This window comes from Rhipicephalus sanguineus, chromosome 11 (genome assembly GCF_013339695.2).
Source record: "Rhipicephalus sanguineus isolate Rsan-2018 chromosome 11, BIME_Rsan_1.4, whole genome shotgun sequence".
NCBI lineage: Eukaryota > Metazoa > Arthropoda > Arachnida > Ixodida > Ixodidae > Rhipicephalus > Rhipicephalus sanguineus.
In genome coordinates, this window is record NC_051186.1 from 120,098,366 (window position 1) to 120,106,336 (window position 7,971).

A 7,971-nucleotide genomic window follows, 5' to 3' on the forward strand; every position below is an offset into this window, starting at 1 on the left:
GCTGTTCACCGCTGCGTATCCTGGCACCGTACTCTGCGATAGTAGCCGCAAAGTCCTAACAGGCTGCGTAGTTCCCTTTTGGTGCGCGGTGGTACCAGGTTCTTAATCGCTGCTATTTTTCAGGGTCTGGTGCGTGTGTCCCTGAACCGACAATATGCCCCAGGTAATGTATGTGTGATTTCGCAACCTGACACTTCTCCGGACTGGCTTTCAGTCACGCCTTATCTAAGGACCTTAAGAATAATGTCGAAGATGCTTTAAGTGCTCCTCCCAAGTACTAGAAAAAAATAGCAAATATCATCAAGGTATGCCGTGGTATACATTTGATGTTGCGACAAGAGTTTATTCAACCATTCTTTGAAAGGTTGCCGCGGAATTTTTTAGCCCGAAAGGCATCACTTTCCATGCGTACTGACCGTCGTGCGTTACAAACGCGGAGAATTTCTGACTCTTCTCTTCCATCGGTACCTGCCAGTACCCGCGCCTAAGGTCCACTACCGTAATGAACTGCTCTCTGCCTACTCGGAAAAGCAATTCCTGATGATTCATCATAGGGAACGCATCCGCTTTGGTGACGGTATTTAACGCTCTGTAGTCCACACACATGCGGATAGTCCCATCCTTTTTTCCGACGCATACTACCGGGTGTGCAAACTCACTCTCCGTGGGGTAGATCAACTTCCAAGACAAAAGTTCGTCAACTTGCCGGCTGACTTCCTTCTTTAATACTTCCGGCACCCGATAAGGAAACACTTTTTTTTGGCTGGTGGCCCGGTTCTATTTCTATCTTATGTTCGTCTACCTTCGCTATACCCGGGGTGCCGTCAAAGAGTGTGCAGTGTCTTTGGAACACCGCTTGTACTTCCGCCTGTGCGTCAGCATCAAGGTGAGCAACCTTCTCGCTCGTTAGCACTAGTTCTTCCCGCTTTATAGTGGTTGGTTGTGGAGCATATTCCACCTCCCCGAAATCATGGTCCTCATCGAAGACTACCCCAATATGACTGACCCTTGCATAGTAAGGTCGAATGTTGTTGGCGTGGACACTTTTCACATTTCCCTCAGATGTTTCAACGCGGTAAGAGTGTTCGCGCTCACGTCCAACCACTGTGAATGGGCCTAGCCATTTAGGTGACATCTTACAATTCCGATCCTTCTCGAAAACCACAACTTGGTCGCCAACGTGAAAAGCTTTGAGCCTGGTGCTGCGATTATACGCACTGGCGTAACTCTCCTGATGAGTTGCACTCATTAGCTCAGCAATATTAGCGGCAGTGTCAAGCTGCTCCTTAAGTTGCTGTAAATACTTAGCGGGGCTTTCTCTCAATATTGCCGGCACCGGCATTTCTCCCGCCCACGTCCTCTGCAGTACTAGAAGTGGTCCCGTGGGATTCTTTCCATACAATAGACGAAACGGAGCTACTCCTGTTACCTCATGGGGAACTTCCCGATAAGCCCATAAAACCATTGGGATCAATTTGTCCCAATTCTTGGAGTCTCTCTGAATGACATGATACAACATGTTTTTCAGTACTCGATTCCACCTCTCTACAACTCCATTAATCTCTGGGTGTTCTGGGGTTGAGAATCTTGGTGTGCAGCCTAATTTCTCCAGCATCGTTTGCGTGAGCTGAGATTTAAAATTAGTGCCTTGATCGGAGCATATCATCTCCGGAACGCTTGCGCGACTGAAGATCTCAATCAGTGCATCACAAGTTGCCTTAGCTGTCAAAGAGCGCAGTGGGACCACCTCTGGCCACCTCGTGCAAAGGTCCACTAAGCACAGCGCGTACTTATGCCCTCTCGCTGACGGTGTGTCCAGGGTCCGATTATATCTACATTGACAACTTGGAAAAGGTGTTCGGGCCTAGTGAGCGGAGTTATAGGCACCCTATCCGTGCGACGCCTGTCTGAACGAATTTGACATTCATGGCACGAACGACAATGCTCTAATATCTCCTTCGCCATACCCGGCCAAAAGAAGTTATACTTAATGCGAGCTTTTGTTTTCTTTGGCCCTAGATGCCTCCCGCATAGTGACTCATGGGCTAAGTGCATTACCTCAGTACGCTTATCTTTGGGGACAACCAGCTGACTCACTCGGGTGCCTGCTATTGAGTCGCAGTGGTACAACAGTCCGTCCGAAATGAACATGCCGGATTTCCCCCTACGAGCATCATCCCAACATTTCTTTAGCGTAGTGTCGTCCAACTGCATTTTGCGGAACTCTTCTCTTTGGCCTAACGACGCCTCCCTTTCTTCATCAATTTGCGCATCTTCCCCGGAAACGTCTTTTTCATCCAAGGTAAGATTGCAGGCCACTACTTTTGGTTTCTCTACTGCTTGTTCTGCCTCATGAGCAGGCTTGGCCGGTGTTCGACAGGGTGCCAGAGGGCTGCTGGCCTTCAACAAAAGTTTCCAATCTTCCTCGGTCAACAAACAATCTGTGCCCTCGACGAGCTCATCAGTTAACGCTCAGAGTAGGTCGACGCTCTGAGGGTGCGTCACCACTCGCGGGCTATTTAATTTTACCGGTGACGTAGCTAGCCTTGCCTCGATTGTTTTGCCAAAAGCAGACACCAATCTTACCGTGCCACACGGCTCTATTAGACTACACTGAAGCAGACTCTCCCGAATGACAGTTATCTCACTCCCTGTATCCAAAATCGCATCTGCAGATACGTCTGCACATGATACAGGAATTAACTGCAGTTTATTTGTGCCTTCACCCTCGTATTTCAGAGGCTTCACCTTTGCGCTAAGGACTCCATTGGGTATTTCAATTTCCGACTCGTCGGCTAATATTACCTTTTGTACCTTCCGCTTTGGCTCGGTAGCCTTCTTGGGGTTGCTCTCCTTATCACTAGCCTTCGGGCACTCTTTAGAGAAATGGCCTGAGCCGTGACATAGGTGGCATTTCAGAGCTTCTTTCTCAACTCGTGTCGCCGGCTTCTGCCCCATTTCTACAGTTGCTTGCTTTGAAGCACGCCCTTTCCCTTTCGCTTGCTCGAAAGTTTGGAGCACTTTAGCGATCTCAGTTGGCCTAAGCCATCCCTCGCCTTCCCTTAATCTCACATACTCCAGACCCTCCGTACTTAGTCCCGATTTTATACGGTCACCCACCATGAGTTCTGCCATCACTTCTACCGTGTCGGCCTCTCTCACTTGGAGGTAGTAGGAGAAATAAGTTTTCACCCGTGACGCGAACTGCGCCCACGTCTCTTCCTTCCGCTTTACTGCTCGTTCAAACCTCTGCAGATACTCTACCGGAGAAAGCTTCAGTTCCGTCAGTACTGCTGCTTTAACTGCCTCGTAATCTGCACTCTCTTCAGGGTTGAGGTTACGCAGTAGGTAACGAACTCGTTCAGTTAGTGCTGGTATAACCAAATGCACGCGTCTCTCATACGGTACTTGGTAAGTAGCAAACAGTTTTTCTACTTCCTCAAACCATAATGGCACATCCGCGTCACTCGGCAGGCGGAACCCTTTCAGCACTTTTGCACATTGCCTGATAGAGTCAAAACCCAGTCGCCTATGATCACCCGTCTCCGACCCATGGTTGGACAACGTGTCATTGAGACGGTCAGCGTTTACTCTATTCTGCACTAGCCTTTCGTACTAAATCTGAAGATTGAGCCTTTGAATTTCAAGTTCGAGCATTCTCGTATCCCTTGAATTCGGCAAAACCTGAGATGCCTGGTGCATCGATTCTTGACTCGGAGTAGGCACTCTCGCCTCATCTGACTTATCAGAATTTAGAATACCATCATTTGATTGCTCTCGATTCCGATCCATATCCGCTACACTCGCACCTTCATCTCCATTAGACTCCATTGTTTCAGCACCCCCGCGTGTTCTCACCATGTGCTCTACACATAAACTGCCATGCCAACTTGAGAAAGACGTAAGAAATCTTGCTCACCCTTTGCTGAATGCTCTGTCGTTCCTGGATTTCCTCCACGGCGCCGGAGTTGACTGCTGTGGGATCGTCTCGACGTTGCCGCTGGTGGCTGTTGGATGCCTTGCCCCTCGGGTCTTCTCAGCGCTGGTCCAGTGTATGGTGCTGTAGAGCTCGCCGATCCCTGTCAGACAGCGCCAGTTATGTTTTTTTCTTGTTCGTTTTCTCCTTGATGTGGATTGAGGTCCCGTCAAGGAGATGATCGACGTCGATGAAGCAGGAGGCAGGTTGGAGGTAATAAAAACTTCAAGGTATATTGTAGCGAAATATTTACAGTCATATGTACTACATCTTGCCGAAGCACACTGATGATAACATAGACATCAACAGCGTCTTACTCTTCTACTCAACTTTTCTTAAGTTAGAGCCTAGAACACTGTTACTACATACGAAGAACCGAGTCTCACTGTTCGACCACCGAGTGGTTACGGCCCAGACGAAAGTTGCATCGTACGGAGTCTTACTGATCTATCAGTTAAGTGATTACAGCCTAGACTGAAGGGAAACGAATTCCGTCCAGTCTTAAGTACCTTGCGGTAACAAAGAAAAGGGGAGGCGGCCACTGGTGGTCCGCCTCGACATTCCCTTATCCAATTCGTTTATCCTCAGATTAAGGCACTCCCAACTGGGCTGTCCCTAATCTCGACAGCAGTGTCTTTACAGTGCAGACAGGCGTTTTGTCACTCGTTCCCATCATGGCTCTCCCTCTCCTTATCCCACGCTCTCAGGGATTCTCACGGTCGAAATACATCGGCATCTTACCCCTGGTGCATTCACGCCATTTTCCCATACTCATCGAGTTGAACCCGCGGTGCCAGTCGTTAAACGGTTCCGGGAAAGAAAAGGCGTATGCGTGTCCGTGCCTCCCACGCATTCGGACCGTGCATTGTTGCGACTCAACCCTGTTTTACTGTCGGCGCGCCGAAAGCGCATGCCGGTCGTTGTTGGGGTCACGCATACTGTCGCCTCGAGCGACGGCATAGAGCAGGGGATGTCCTCCTCATTTTCCCGCACATTCGGGCTGCCGACCTCTGAGAACGGTCGCTTGACCGCAACCCCTGCTGGCCATCGCGGTAGACAAGCTGCTCAAAGGAATTGATAATGTGAACACCGCAATTTAACCGTCGTAACTGAAAAAAAAGCCCCTACTCATTATCCTGACACTACTTGAAAGGCATTCGACAGGCAATTCGAATCGATTAAATTCTACCAATATTTAATCTGGATTTGATTTGGTCTCAAATTTCAGCATTTGCACACCCCTAACAGCCATGGAGAGGCCGTAGCAAGAGCAAACAGGCCGACGCGGCCTCCAGACGTCGCAGTAACATTGAACCAGTGCTCTTGGCGCGAAAGAATTCAGACAAGCTTGTGCAGCAGGTGCTGCAGCAGTGGCTGCTGGTATGGTTATGCTACTATATCAGCACCCTGTGGGCGTTGGTATTGGCAGCGGGCTCTGAACTGGCGCGCAACACGGTATCGAAGCAAGTCAGTTTACGATGTTACGCATGCCGCTACCTGAAGCCGTCGTTTGTACGTCGACATGGCACGACGACGCTGACGCATGCTGTTGGAACAATAGAACTCCCGTGGCACTTGAGCATTGTTGTAAGTGGGTTCAACTGTATTACAAACAAGCGATGTCAATGGCATGGTTGTGAACGAAGCATCAGTGTTGCTTGCTTGCACATAATAAATAGACATTAAGACTCTCCGTCTATGACAGACAAACAGGTCCGTCTTTCTTGCGAACATTTATGCCGTTTCTCATAAACGAAGCGTGTCTGTACTCTTCATTTAAGATCCGTCCGTTATTATCTCGGAATTCTTTACGGCGGTATTCAGCGGATCAATGTACGCAGGTTGCTGCTTTTAGTCCCTGGTATCAGGCGAGCCAGGTTCCGACCTGATCACATCAGGTTTATTGAGGCGCTTGCTCGTGGTGGTGATGTCGGCGTAGTGGCATTTTTTACTGCGCGGTCATTGAACCTAACAGTCACAACAGCCTTGACTAAATGACTTATACGCATGCTCTCTATCGCCTATGTAGGCGCTGACAAGTCGGTTAGTGGCGAGGGTCTTCTATGTAGGAAGCGTACGACCCGCCCACGTGCTGTACCACTCAGCAACCATCTTAGCGATCTTCGAGAGGACCGAAGGTAAGGAAAATACTTCCTTACGACAAGGGTTTCCAACACAAGCCCCGCGGACCTTTCGCTAGCGGCCCGGCACATGACGGCCTTTCGCTAGCTGCCCGGCACATGGCAGTACATAACTGTCTTCGTCCCATATTTTTAAATGCGGAGCATTTCTTAGCGAACAGGCACTTTGGCCATTTCTATCTACGTATCTATCGATCTATCTAGCCGCCTACGCGTGGGTGCTTTCCTGGACGCATGGAATGGTACCTAGAACATTATAACATCTATCCTGATGCTATGGCTAGCTTTCGACGGGGTCGATCTTCAGTCGACAGCGTCATTGACTTGGTGACCTCCGTTCAACAGCAGAAAGCTAAGAAGCGGCTGTCAGTAGCAATGTTCTTAGATGTGAAAGGTGCCTATGACAACGTGACCCACGAGGCCGTTCTCGAAGCTCTCGAAGCAGCAGAACTTGGAGGTCACGTCTTTCGATGGGTAAGAAGCTACCTCACAAAGAGATCCATGTTCGTCCTAACAGAAGATGGGCGTACGAATAAGCATTTCACAAGTCGTGGGGTGCCACAAGGTGGCGTGCTGAGCCCGACTCTTTTCAACCTAGTTCTGGTGGGGCTCACCGAAACGCTGCCACAGACGGCTAATATATCTCTCTACGCGGATGATATCTGCATCTGGGCGTCCGGCGTGACGCGGCCTCATGTGCGCGCAAGAATACAGAAGGCGGCAACATTGACATCTGCATACCTTCGCCAGCAAGGTTTGACTATCGCTACAGAAAAAACGCCAGGCCTGCGCTGAAACCGCAGCACAGTCACAGCGAAAGCTGGAAGAGCGGCGTTTCTAGAGCCCGTTAAGCTCTCTTGGGGCTACAATACAAGTACACTAGAAAGGTACCCACTACGCCATAAATCACAATTTTTAAGAAGTTCGGAAGCACCTACTAAGCAATTATTCGTCATTCTGCGGAGAGCGAGGCACCAGCTACACGTCTGTAAGGCATTATGTGCACTTTGTTGACGCGACGACTGATGACGATGAAGAATTATGGCTCAGCCCTTTGTAATGGGTTGGAACCTTTAAACGGCCCACCAGTTATGTAATTTGCATTAGGTGACGCCCGGTCGCTATTTCCCTCTCCCGTCATGCTGTATAACATACGTTGACGTGGAAGAGAGACGGAGGGGGAGGGGGGCGAAGAACATTACTGAGACCCCGAGGAAATGGATCATGCGCTTATGGGCTTCCTTGGCAACCAATACAAGTGCACTTGCGAGGAACCCACTGCGCTATAAAGCATTGTAATTTTACTGAGACCCCGAGGAAATGGATCATGCGCTTATGGGCTTCCTTGGCAACCAATACAAGTGCACTTGCGAGGAACCCGCTACGCTATAAATCATTGTAATTTTTGAGAAGTAGGGCAGCAGGCACTGTGCCATTTTTCGTCATTCTGCGGAGAGCGTTGGTACCTGCTAAACGCATGTAAGGCATTATGCGCACTTTGTTGATGCTGTGCCTGATGAAGATGAAGAATTATGGCAGAGCCCTTTCTAATGGGTTCGAAGCATTGAACAACCTACTCATTGCGCAGTTCGCATTGTGTGACGCCTCGTTACAGAATTCGCGTTGTGCGACGCTTGGTGCTTATTTTACTCTTCTACCACGCTATATTGCATATGCTAATGTGGTTCCTTCCCGACATGAAGCCTGTATGACATGAAGCCTGTATAGGACCTTTTTGCAAAGCAGTTTCAAGCACCGGCGTGGCTCAGAGGTTGAATACTGGGCTCCCACGCAAAGGGCCCAGGTTCGAACCTCGTTCCATCCTGGAATTTTTTTCTTATTTCGTTTTTTTTC